Consider the following 12,586-nt stretch of genomic DNA (forward strand, 5'->3'; position numbering starts at 1 on the left):
TCGGTTTTAAACAAAGAACTGATGTTATATGTCGTATTTAACATCAGTTTAAAACCGATGTTAAATGGGGGGTCTTTAACATCACCCACGAAGACATCGGATTTTTGCATTCATAGACATCGGTTTTTAGCCGATGTCTATTAATATTTTTCTAGTAGTGCCTTCACAGCTTTAACCATCATCACTGTATTCTTTTGGCACAAGCGCCTATAATTATCTTCTTACACTTAAAGTGTCGGCCACCTCTTTGGCCCTTCCTGATAGTAATATTTCCTTACAATCAATGTCATTTTAACCACCTTCACTAAATTTTCTACCTCATTTCCAATCACTGCTTGAGTGAAGATGTTTTCCTTAAAATCAGATGAGTAAAAAAAAATATCACCATTTTTCCATAAGTTATTGCCTCAGTCTTTAGAGGTTAATCACTATCACGACTGACTCTCAATCATACTTAGAACATCTTTTATCTTAGGCCCTAATTTCCCTGAACAATTTCGACCTTTACTGGTTCGATCCATACTTTCTCGTGGTTTAACACGTGCCCCACTTGGCATCATTATAATTACATCATATTTCCTTTATCAACATTTTTACTCTTGAGAATTTTGAATATTACCTTTCTCCTTGTAAAACCTCTAAGGTTATCCTTGAATCGTTCCTCCTGTATTCCCTAGATACAGGGCATATCGAAATACCCTTTACTAATACTAGAACCATTGTCTATATGTTTTTGAAAAATTTCCCCACTGATACTTAAAGGTTGTTATTACCTTAATCCTTTCCAATTCATACTGTCAAAACTCATACTATCCCTATTAAGGGTGAAATGCCAACCTTTATGCATTCCCCTAGGATTCATTTTAAGTTACCGATGTTCTATCTTTAATGCCACCTTTAAAAAGGTACATGCATCCTTCCATGGATAAATCAAGTCATATATCCCTGATAAGGGTGTCTTATTCAATCATTCCCACCTCGATAGTATATGCCTAATTTCACAATAACATCTGTATTCAAAATGAGGTCAATCAATATGGCCTCCAAAAGATAACTACGGTTATCTACTTTTCTTGCTTGATTTGGTAACGATAACAAGGATGTTCTGGAAGATATTGGTCGTGTTCAACGTGAACTTCTTCTTAATAATTCCGTATTTACTTTTGTTATTTATCTCAACAGTCATCTCAATGTTGGGATATCTCTCATACCTGGCGTCTCCCTTCCTGGGTATCAAGCCACCGGTCTTACACTTCACTTTCTTGAAGGTCACTTCCTTCATCCAATTTTCCTAATTTCTTACTTCCCTGTCTCCTCAGTCTATCCGTGTCTCAATATTTATCCTTCGAACTATCTCAAGGTTTCCTCAAATCCTCCTAACTTACAGGGGATAAAATATATGTATCTCTTATGCCTTCAACCATCAATTTAACTCATGGTGAATCACCCTCATCCTGACGGTTACATACTTTTCTATTTCTATTGCTACGAGTCTTTAGGGTTTCCTCATACCCAACTTCCTTATCATTCCTCAAACTCTATTGCCTTTATATTCCTTTCCACTTCAAGTTCTTTTTATTTTCCTTTCTCTTATCATTATTTCATGAACCAACACAATATAAGCATTGATTTCAAACATCCCGTCATTCTGGATTCGTGTCCTCAAAACGAATCTTGACAACTTTTACAACTTAGATTCATAATTCATCATACTCGTCCGCCTTTGTTCTGGCTCTAAAGCTTTTACACTATCTCCATAACCTTGGGAAGTACTTTCCTGAAAACAATTGACTGAACTTTAATCAGTTTATTATAACCTCTGGCTCTGTGCCTTCCTTGGACTTTCACCAGCGGGTGGCCTCTCTCTTAGGAGGGTAAGTGACAAAAACAGTCTTTTGTGATTCATCAATCATTTAGAATCTCAAATGATTCCTATATTTCCTTTAGCCAGGCTCTTGCCTCGACTGGGTCAGCTTGTTCCTTGGAACTCTGAGAGCTTAGCGACTTAAAGGTCCTGAAAGAATTTTTCACCGCATTGTTTCCTCAGGGTCGTGGTTGGGGATAATAGTCTAAGTTCTGTCTAGAAAGGTCCATAAATTTTCGTATAGGAGTACCGTCTCAGATCTCCTTTCCTTACTCGACTTCTGTTTCCTTAGTCTGAACATTTCCTCCTCCTTCCCATAATCGGGGTCATCCTATATATTTAAAATCCTCATTTTCCACTTCATCATGTTATGGGTTCCTTCTATCTTGATGGTGACCTCCCTGACTATCACGTTCAGGGTTTACTCTAAATCTTATTCCTCAAACTAGCTTTCATCTAAGATCTCATCTTTAAGCTCTTGAACATTTGGAACCCAAATTCTGTAGGAATACCTCATTATTCCCTTATCATCTTTCTCGGTATTAATCTCTTATCTATTTGTTGGCTCTCTGCCTTCATTCATCACTTTTTCTGGCACAATCTGTTCTTTTCCAATAATTTGGGCTGTATTGCAATCTCAAACAGCTTTTAGGTACCGGCTCCGGTTACCTTCACTTCTATTTCCATTTTCTCAAAACCTCTTATAAACTCTCTCAAAGACATTATCATCTTGAGTCTCTCCTTTTTACTAAGGGCATCAGCCACCACATTGGCTTTCCCCGAATGATAAAGAATCTCATAATCGTAATCCTTGATTAGCTCTAACCACCTAATTTGGCGCATGTTGAGCTCTTTCTGCGTGAAAATGTACTAGAGCACTTATGGCTTAGGTAAATCTCGCACTTCTCTCCATACAAGTAGTGCCTCCAATCTTTAGGGCAAAACTATTGCCACGAGCCCAAGCTCATGGGTGGGGATATCGAATTTTATATTCCCTTAATTTTCTTGACGCGTACGCGAGTACCTTGTTGTGTTGTATAAGAGCACCCTAATTCCTTATGCAAAGCGTCAATACAAATCACAAAATCTCCTTTTTCCATCCGGCAATGCCAACATAGGGGCCGTCACCAACCTTTGCTTCAGTTGTTAAAAGCTCTTCACGTATTTCTCTGTCTATTCAAACTTCTCAGTCTTACGAGTAAGCCGCGTTAAAGGGGCTACTATCTTTACAAACTTGAACGAACCATCGGTAGTGACCGGCCAATCCTACCTCTGGTAGTTTCCCTAACCATGGTCATCAATTCCTCAATGGTCCTTTATTTATTCATGTTAGGATCCTCCACGAGATCCTCCTCAGCAACAATCCCATCTAGGACAACATCCTCAACCACTACATCCTCAATATGAACATCATCCGGTCCTGCGTTAGGACGCTCTATTGGATCCACAATCTGATCTCCAATAACTAATAAAACATCATCGCGTTGTTGCTCCTCAACCTCAGGGTTCGGAGTCCTACTACCATCTACGATAACGAACTACGCTTCTATCACGATATTTATAAGGGTTCCCATAAGGGTTAACTGTCAGTACTACGTTAGGTAGCCCGACTCTGAACTTGGCAAGAGTTCTTATTATCTTAGTGAACTTATTATTTTAACGTCATATCATCTCTGAGGTTTATAACGCTTGGCTCTGATACCATTTCTGTAACACCCCCAAATCCGGGGTCGGGGATCCGGGTTGTCACGAGTTCCATTTCCCTTAATAACACCCAATCTTAATAAACAATCAACTACTCTGTACTGTGACCCCACAATAAAGACACACACCACAATTTATAGTCTCAGAGATGAATATCCAAAATTAACACGAGTCATTTTATTCCAAAATTATATGCCATTACACCTTAAAAGGGTTTCTGAATATATTTACATTTCTTTGCCATTATTACAATTGATAAAGATACATAAGTCTGGTACATCAACAGTTGAAAACCTAGCCTATTGATAGTTACTACCTCGGCTACAGCGACATCAACGCCTACAGGAAACTGCGGAACGTTTCCTATCCGCTCGCGAATTGGGAGCTTGGTCCTGTTCATCTTGTCTATCTGATGTTGTGTGATAAAAGAAGAAAGCAAGGGTGAGCAACAAGCCCACCGAAATAATATGTATAATAATTAACAATATATGAGCATTCTAATAATACTCATGAAAGTCTTGGTCAAGAAGAAATGAACCAAGCTGATATCTTAACGTGACCAAGTCGCAAAATATTCAGTATATATATACATATATACTTTTCACAATCTTTGAAATCTTCTGATGTATAATGTACACAGAGTTCCAGTTTATAACTGTATAAAAATATCGTTGCAAGGTGATCTCATATATCTAACCTTGTCTCAACATTTTTCTGAAAATCTTTGTCATTCATAAGACAATCATTAACTAGATATAAGTTTAAAAGATGAAGTTACAAGATACTCCAATAAACTTATATCTTTTCCGAATACTACTTGAACTACCACCGTTCAATGTACAAATAGTTCTTCCCATAGATTAAGCTACAAGACAAAACTTGTATAGAATCAATCTTTAAAATATCATCAAAATAAAATGAAGTTACGAGATACTTCATTTGATGCAAACATCATTTTGAAAACTTGACCCTGCCAACACTCAACAATCACCCAACCGTAGCCTTTCTATCGAAGTGCTCTGGGTAGTGTTGCAGAAATATCCAATTGGATGATGAACTCATTACGGGAGTTTGCCGCGCCAGGAAGACCACTTACGATGATCAGTCGTAGTAGTGCAACCCCACCATTTTCTACATGTAGAGGAGAACCTGTCGGATTTACTTGTCAACCGAACACTGGACTCCTAAGGAACGGACCGTCTTAGCGGAACTTCCGGGCCATTTCGGCCAATATAATAAGGCTGGGCCGGCGCCACTCGACCACTTACGCCACTCCTAGTTCAGATGAAATCCATGACTCTGAAACGTAAAGCTCGTTCCCCCTTTCCCCAAGTAGAAACTTGTTGATACGGCTCCACCAAGAAGTCGTATCTAGTTGGAAAGGAGAACTCACCGATATTTCCCAGGAGATGCCTGTTAATGGATTAACTTGTTCCAAGAATTTTACTTCCCGAGTGTCGGGTAAGTAATCAAAAATTCTTTTATCAAAATAGCAACCTTGTTGCGAATATACAATACACCACAGAGCCGGATCCCTCAGGTTTTGAGCGAGTATTTAAATCCCCTTCGAAAGGAGGATCTTAAATATAAAAATGAGTTTTGGGATCCGCTCTAACTTTTAAAATCATTTTGAAGACTCGCAAAATATTTTTAAGAATGTTTGGAGTGATGCTGATTTAATAAAATAAATCAGTCCCAATATATTAGGAAATATCTGAATATTTAAATAATATTCTCATAAAGAATAATCTTTATAAAAATAATTGAAGTAGAAGTTTTAAAACTTATACTTGCAATGAATATTAAATAACCAAAGATATACTTATACGAAAGTACTATCTTTATTTGAATAATCAAAAGTGAGTTTGATCATCGACACATTATTCCTTAATAAAATAAAGAATAATAATTAGTAATTAATCGGAGTCATAAGTCCTCGAATGAATATTCAAAATAATATTCATTAATAAAATAAACGGAGTCATAAGTCCTCGAATAAATATTCAAAATAATATTCATTAATAAAATAAACGGGGTCATAAGCCCTCGAATGAATATTCAAAATAATATTCATTAATAAAATAAAGTTATCGAATAAACCTTATTCGAATAATAGTTTTGAAAACTATTCATATATATATATAAATATATATATATATATATATATATATTATACTCGGGAACATCGACTCCCGGTTTTAGAAAAATGTTCACCTTTGGGTCCCCTATACTAAGGGTATACGCAAATACCGCTTATCTCTAGCATATGTATTATCAACTGAATCAATAGATATATGTATCAAGATTACGAAACAAGCATACATATATATCATATCACATGCTACAATATATCGCAAGAATTTGCTAATTAACCATCATGCATCTATCACAAGATAATGCATATACATATGTATACATCACAACAACAGTATAACGGGTAGAAAACTTGCCTGAGTGCTCCCGGATAGACTTAAGCGTAGAGTGGGTCCAATAACCTTCCTTGGGAGGTGTTAAGTTGCTAGGAAACCTTAGGGAGCCTCCTACAAGCTTGATCATGCTTATTTGGAAGAGACTTGTGAACAAGAGTTGTAGGCCATCTCAATACCTTTCCAACGAGCTATAGAACACATCATTTGAGTGAGTATTGAAGGAGATATGGCAGTTTAAAGTTGTTGCTCTGGTTTTGGCCGAGAGCAAGCTTTCAAGGGGGAGAAAGTGAAATGCTTCTTGTTTTGCCCTTTGACTTATTGTGTGGTGAATTACTTGGTTGCTTCTCTTTTATTTTAATTAACCATATTTAGAATTTACCATGGTTAAAAACACTTGGCTAATATTCCACCAATTCAAAATATCTACTAGGTCATGCTTAAGTCATCTTGATTATGTCATCCTTTTATACTTGTTTTCTTCTTATTGGTATGATGACATCATCACCCACTAACCTCTTTGATTAACCCCTAATTACTTGGCTAATGACCGCTGATCTGTTATACGGTTCGCTTAATTTTCGTTCTCGTTTATTGTTTGAGGGATCATGCCCGGGATCTTATTACTTGGGTTCCCTTAACTTTTCTCAATACATTATATTCCTTTTATGATCCTCTCTTATAATCCTTGAATTTAAATTCTTTTAATCATGTTACCTTATACTCAATTCTTTCGGTATCCGGTGGATTTTCGGGAAAAATCAAAGTGTTCGGATTTGGATTCTGACGATCTTTACATACACTTATTTATCATATACAGTACTAATACGATCTCAGAATAACAATAAAAGAACCCCTACATAGTGTGGCATGAAAAGTTTTCTTATTCAGCATAATCAGCAAAAAGCACTATTCATAAGGGTTTCAAAAATTCCAAAATTTGGGGTTATTACAATAAATTTGGGGTGTTAACCCTAAATGTCACTATTTGGGAGAGAATGACCCATATGTTACTTTCTGAAAATATGACTTCAAATGTGAATCCAAAACAGAGTCTTGTCTTATATTTTTTATTCATAAAGAATGCTGTTATGTATCCCGTTTTAATATTTTTTTTAAAAATGGCAAAACGCAACTTGAGAAGTTGTTTGAAGTGCTCAAAAATGCAACTTGATGTTTAGTTTTGAAGCAAAACACAAAAGAGACTACTGTTTTGCATTTTTTTATATTTTTTTATCACCAAAAATACTAGATAATGTTATGTTTCTAAACTTAACACGTTATTCTAAAAGGTGTTTTGTTTGTATTTTATTCATATCTATAAATATTTTATTATTTTTAAAAACTAAATTGAGAAGTTGTGACCCTAAAATATTAAAAACGGTTAATAATTAGAGTTTGGTTCCTAACCCTAGATTAAATTGGTGTATAGACTCTGGGGTTTATACCCCTAAATCCTGAACCCTAAATCGATGTTTATATTATTATTTATTTTAATTTTTTCCTAAAAACTCAAAAGGGGATTGATTAATCCTAAAATATTAAAATTTGTTAAATTAAATGTATTTTTATTCATTTTGTTTTGATATTTCCAAAATTCAAAAAGGGATATTGAACCCTAAAAAAATAAAAATTGTTGAATTAGTGCCCACACTTGAATTTTAAAAAATTAATTAAAAATTTTAATATTTTTGAAACCCAATAAAAAGGTATGAAAATATAAAATATTAATTAGAAATGAATGAAAATGTATTTTTAAATTATGTTTTATTGTTAAAAATGTAATATCGAGTATTATTTAGGGTATCCAAACTTGACTTTAAGTGATGTAATAAATTAAAGAAAAGAAATGATACAAAAAGGAAACATCATTAGCATTTACTTTGAAAAAATGAAACACAAAATAATGTTATGAAGTGACATTGAATATTTTATTTTTGGAGAGTGACATTAATGTTCATTTGTATCAAAATAGTAACATTTGAGATTTTTTTCGTAACTGAACTTTTTTTCTAATATGTCCGATTTTAAAAAGTGCTTTACAAATATGTCCTACTTTTAGTGGTAATTATAGATATATCCCAAATTTTAAAATTTTCCAAATTTAAATGTAACCATGGTTAATTTTAATCATATATATATTTAATGGACTTGTTTTTCTCTATCTTTTAAATATAAAAAACTAAAACACATATTAATACCAAGATAATGACATTGCAGAATTGAAACATCGAATCATGTACTAACATATTTAGAAATAAAATGTGTACGGACTTTAAACTGAAAAATTCTTGGCCAACAATTACAATTAAACAAGGTAGCGTCATCATTCAACATATTTTATTTCAAATAAATAAAATAACCTCCAAAGGATGAATAAAATATAACCATCATTCATCTTCTTATAATCTAGCCCTCTTTTTCTTTGAGTTTGAGCCAAGGGTCCCCCACCACAGGCTCTTTGAGTTTGAGCCAAGGGTCCCCCACCACAGGCTGTGTTAGGTAATGAGTACAACATAGAGGGGGGTGAATGTGTTTTGTATAATTTTAGTGGCTTTTTGTTTTTCTTAAGCTTGGTGAACAAAGCAGATGCAGAAATATAACTTGTAAAGATAGTATGATTTAAATGAGATAATAATGCATGCACAGGAACACACTATCTTTTAAAACTTTACTTAATTTTATATTAAAATCAAGTATGTGTTTTGCTACAAATTTCTGAGTTCTTTTTATGTTAAGTACTCAGCTTCTCTCTTAAGAGTACAAGAAATCTTCAGATCTATTTATTACGACTAAAACAAAGCAACCAGTATTTACTTTATAGAACAATAAGCACTGGTTATTACACAGCATGCATTAGCATGTACTAAACCCTATTTTTGAAAATCAAATCTTTATATTTCCGGCTTAGTGTATCTTCGCTAATCTTGCACGCCTGTGACTTTACTCTGTCAGTTAATCTTGGCCTTTGATCTTGTACTCTTTAAGCTGCTTTTTGTAGACTTGTCAATCCAACTGATTGGATTGTTTGTTGATTATTAATCTTGGATATTGAACTGATCTGCACTTTGTACTTTGAGTTTTACCTCGAGATCTCCAGTTTGGTATATAGAGAACTTGACATCTCGATAAGTATAATGACTTATCAAGATCTGTCATTACTCTATAGTTGTTTTGACTTGTAGAGGTCTTTGAGTTCTCTATAAGAGAAATTAGCTTGTCGAGATCTCTTATCTTCATGTCTTCACTTTGACTTATTGATATCTCTGAGTTCTCTAGTGACCAATTGACTTGTCGATAACTCAGAGTTCTCTAGTGATATCTTGACTTGTCGATATCTCAGAGTTCTCTAGTGATATTTTGACTTGTCGATATCTCAGAGTTCTCTAGTGATATTTGACTTGTCGATATCTCAAAGTTCTCTAGTGAAGAAATGACTTGTCGATATCTCCAATCTTCATTTATTCAATTTGGCTTGTCGATATCTCTGAGTTCTCTAGTATCTTTCCTGACTTCTCTATAAGTCATTCTGGAATTCTCGAATGACTTCTCTATAACACTAAATATGTGACTTGTAGAGATCTTGACTTAGAACATTTTTGTCAAAACAGATTTATTCAACTCCAAGCTTCTTCCTAATTCTTCTAAGGCATCATCTTCTTGATCTTCTTCCAGATAGAATTTTTAGGCTTGATACTGTTTACAGAAAAAGACTCCAGTCTGCTCTTTGACATTTTTACAGACTTTAAATATTACAATACATAATACAAACTAAGATTACAATACAACTTACTTAGGGTTGTCAATTTGACTTAGTCTTGTTATAGTACAGGCATGTCTTGCACAATAATCTCCCCCAATTTGTGAGAATATTGTTTAACACAAATTCATGCCTGTTAACAAGACTAACCCTAAGCTACAATAGAAAATAAGACTAATATAAAAATTGACTTAAATACATCATATATACATCAGATGATTTCTTGAGTTTAAACAATTATATACATCAGACAAAAACTGGGACTTTTGATTCTTCTCTAATGAGGTCCTTTAAATATACAAGAATTTCAAGTTCCTCTATGATTGGTGTCCCTGTTAAAGCTTCCACCAGTTTGAGTTTGTCTTACTTTGGATAACCATTTAACATCTCAATTCTAAACTTTGAGAATGAGCCAGTTTTTACATTTAGAAATCTTCCATCCTTGGAAATTCTGCTCATCTCTTTTTTCTAGAGTTCTTCTGATCTTTTAATATATAATTCAATCTCATCATCATACTTCCTCTTCTTCTCCTCATATTCAGCTTTATTCCTTGCTCTTCTTTCCTCCCTTGCAATCAACCATTCAGCTAAAAAAGATCTCCATGCTCTTGTAGCAGTGTCCTTGTCCTTTAGTAAGCTTATCACTCTTTTAATTTATTGGGAGAGAGAGTGTCCATTAAGTTGCTGCCAAGAAAAGTGAAGGACCCATCTTCAAAGTAGATTCTTACTTCTCTTAGAGTTACAACCCAGACTCTAACTATTTCCTCAGCTAGTTGTTGAAAATAATCTTCATCTGATATGCACCAATTTAAAGGTAGAAAACCACTTTGCTTGAAATAGTTCCAGATGGCCCTTTCAGTAATTTGCACTTTTTCAGTATGCTTGGATTTCTTAGGTTTCCTCCCAACAGACTTGTAGTTGATTTTGAGTGATGGCTTTGCAGAAGGTAGGTTTGTGATTTTCTTGAGAGATGTTTGGCTAGAGGTGATTGGTACTTTTAAAAAGGTGTTGGAAGTTTATTTGTATAGGAATTTAGGGTTTGTGGTGGTTTGATATTTGAGTTTGTTGGCTTTGAAGTTTGAGCTTGAGTTGTTTGGATTTTTAGGGTTTGTTTTGGTTCTGAGCCATCATGTCTTTTCTTGCTTCTTCTTTCTTCTCCTCTTTTCTTGTCACCTTCCTTCTTCTCATCCTGCTTCTTGTCCTTGCTACCAGTTGCTTTTGAAGATTGACTTGGATTTGAGCTAGAAGGTTTTTGTTTATCATCCTTCTGCTCATCATCATCCTTGTCATTTCTTAGATTGTATTAAGTGTTTGGAAACATGATGTCAGCATTTACAAGATATCTGTCTAAGATCTTTATCATCTCAACATCCTCATGCTTCTTGCTCCATTTGTACTTTAGATCAGACTACAAAGTCATGATCAACCTCATATTTGATCTGACACAGAGTTTAGGAACAAGGAAGTGTTTGTTTCATTTGGTTGTTGGACATATGTAGACTACGCCTTTGTGTGGATATAGATAGGCCTCAGGAAAAACTGATATATATGCATTTTTGAGCTCTTGGAGAAGTTGAGTATCTTCTTGAATAACTGGATTTACTTTATCAATCATTACATCCATTTCAGATGCTCTTAGAGTTTTGAGATTTGGAAGAGACACCTGAAGACACATGTCCACACCATCATCATTGATATTCACCACAATTCTCTTCGCCAAGAAGTTATCAATTCTCACAACCATTGCCCTGATGAAGTTGATGTTCTTGGCCAAAGCTTTCTTGTAGGTCATGTAATTGTTTTGAAGAGACATTCTTAGGACTGCAAGAAGTTCGCTAAATTCCTGATCTTGATTGGGTCCTTCTGCAGCCTTTAGAAGTTTTTCTTTTCCAACATCAGCTTGAGTACTTGAAGAGCTTTGACCAACCTGAATAAGCTCTTTAGATTTAGCTTTAGCATCCGTGGATTGTTGAATCCTAGCCTCAATATCCCCCTTAGTCTTGGTGACAGGCATGAGTAGAGGAGTTGGTAATTCTGGCCTTATTTCTTCAGGTAGAGAGGGCAGTGGTATGTTGAACTTCCCCATGATGGCCCACAAAGACACATAATTCTGCATTTGGAGATGCTTGTGAGAGTCCACCAGGATCTTGATATCTGATTATTGACTCTTGACTAGAGAAGTCAAAGCTTGGATTTGAGCATTTAAAGAAGCATTTGAGGTCTCTAGTGAGGCAACCCGTGCCTTGAGATCTTGAAGGTCATGAGAAGATGAGCCTGAAGTAGAGATATAAGTAGATGGTCCAAATGAAGCTTGCACATGCTTCTGAATTTCATCAACAATCAAAGCGGAAGAAGTGTATCTTGCACTGTGCATTTGATCCAGCTTCCACCTTGTGTCATTGGAGTTTATGATGTGATCTTGAACTACCTCGTGCAAAGATACAAAAGAGTCCTTCAGTTGTGTAACACTCTTGTCAATCTCACTAAGATCATACTTTGACATTTGCTCTGAAAAGGTTTTAAATTGCTTCTTGATCTCAGTCTGAGAGGGGATGATTTGATTCATATTTTCCCTCACCATTTTCATAATTTTGTCTTGATGTCCATTCAATGTGATTTGAAGTGCTTTGACAAAATTGTGGAAAGCCTTGATTTGAGCTTTGTAGACATCATTGATGGCATCATACATTTCCTGAGGAGTTAGGGATCTAGCATTGTTTCCCAGAATTGTGATGTACTCCTCCCTGAACTGAGCTAGCGCAACATCCATTTTAATAGTTAATTCCTTATCCAGCCAAGCATCACAGTTTGCATCCTGACCAGCTTCATCAA

Source organism: Apium graveolens, chromosome 4, assembly GCF_009905375.1.
Source record: "Apium graveolens cultivar Ventura chromosome 4, ASM990537v1, whole genome shotgun sequence".
Taxonomy (NCBI): Eukaryota; Viridiplantae; Streptophyta; class Magnoliopsida; order Apiales; family Apiaceae; genus Apium; species Apium graveolens.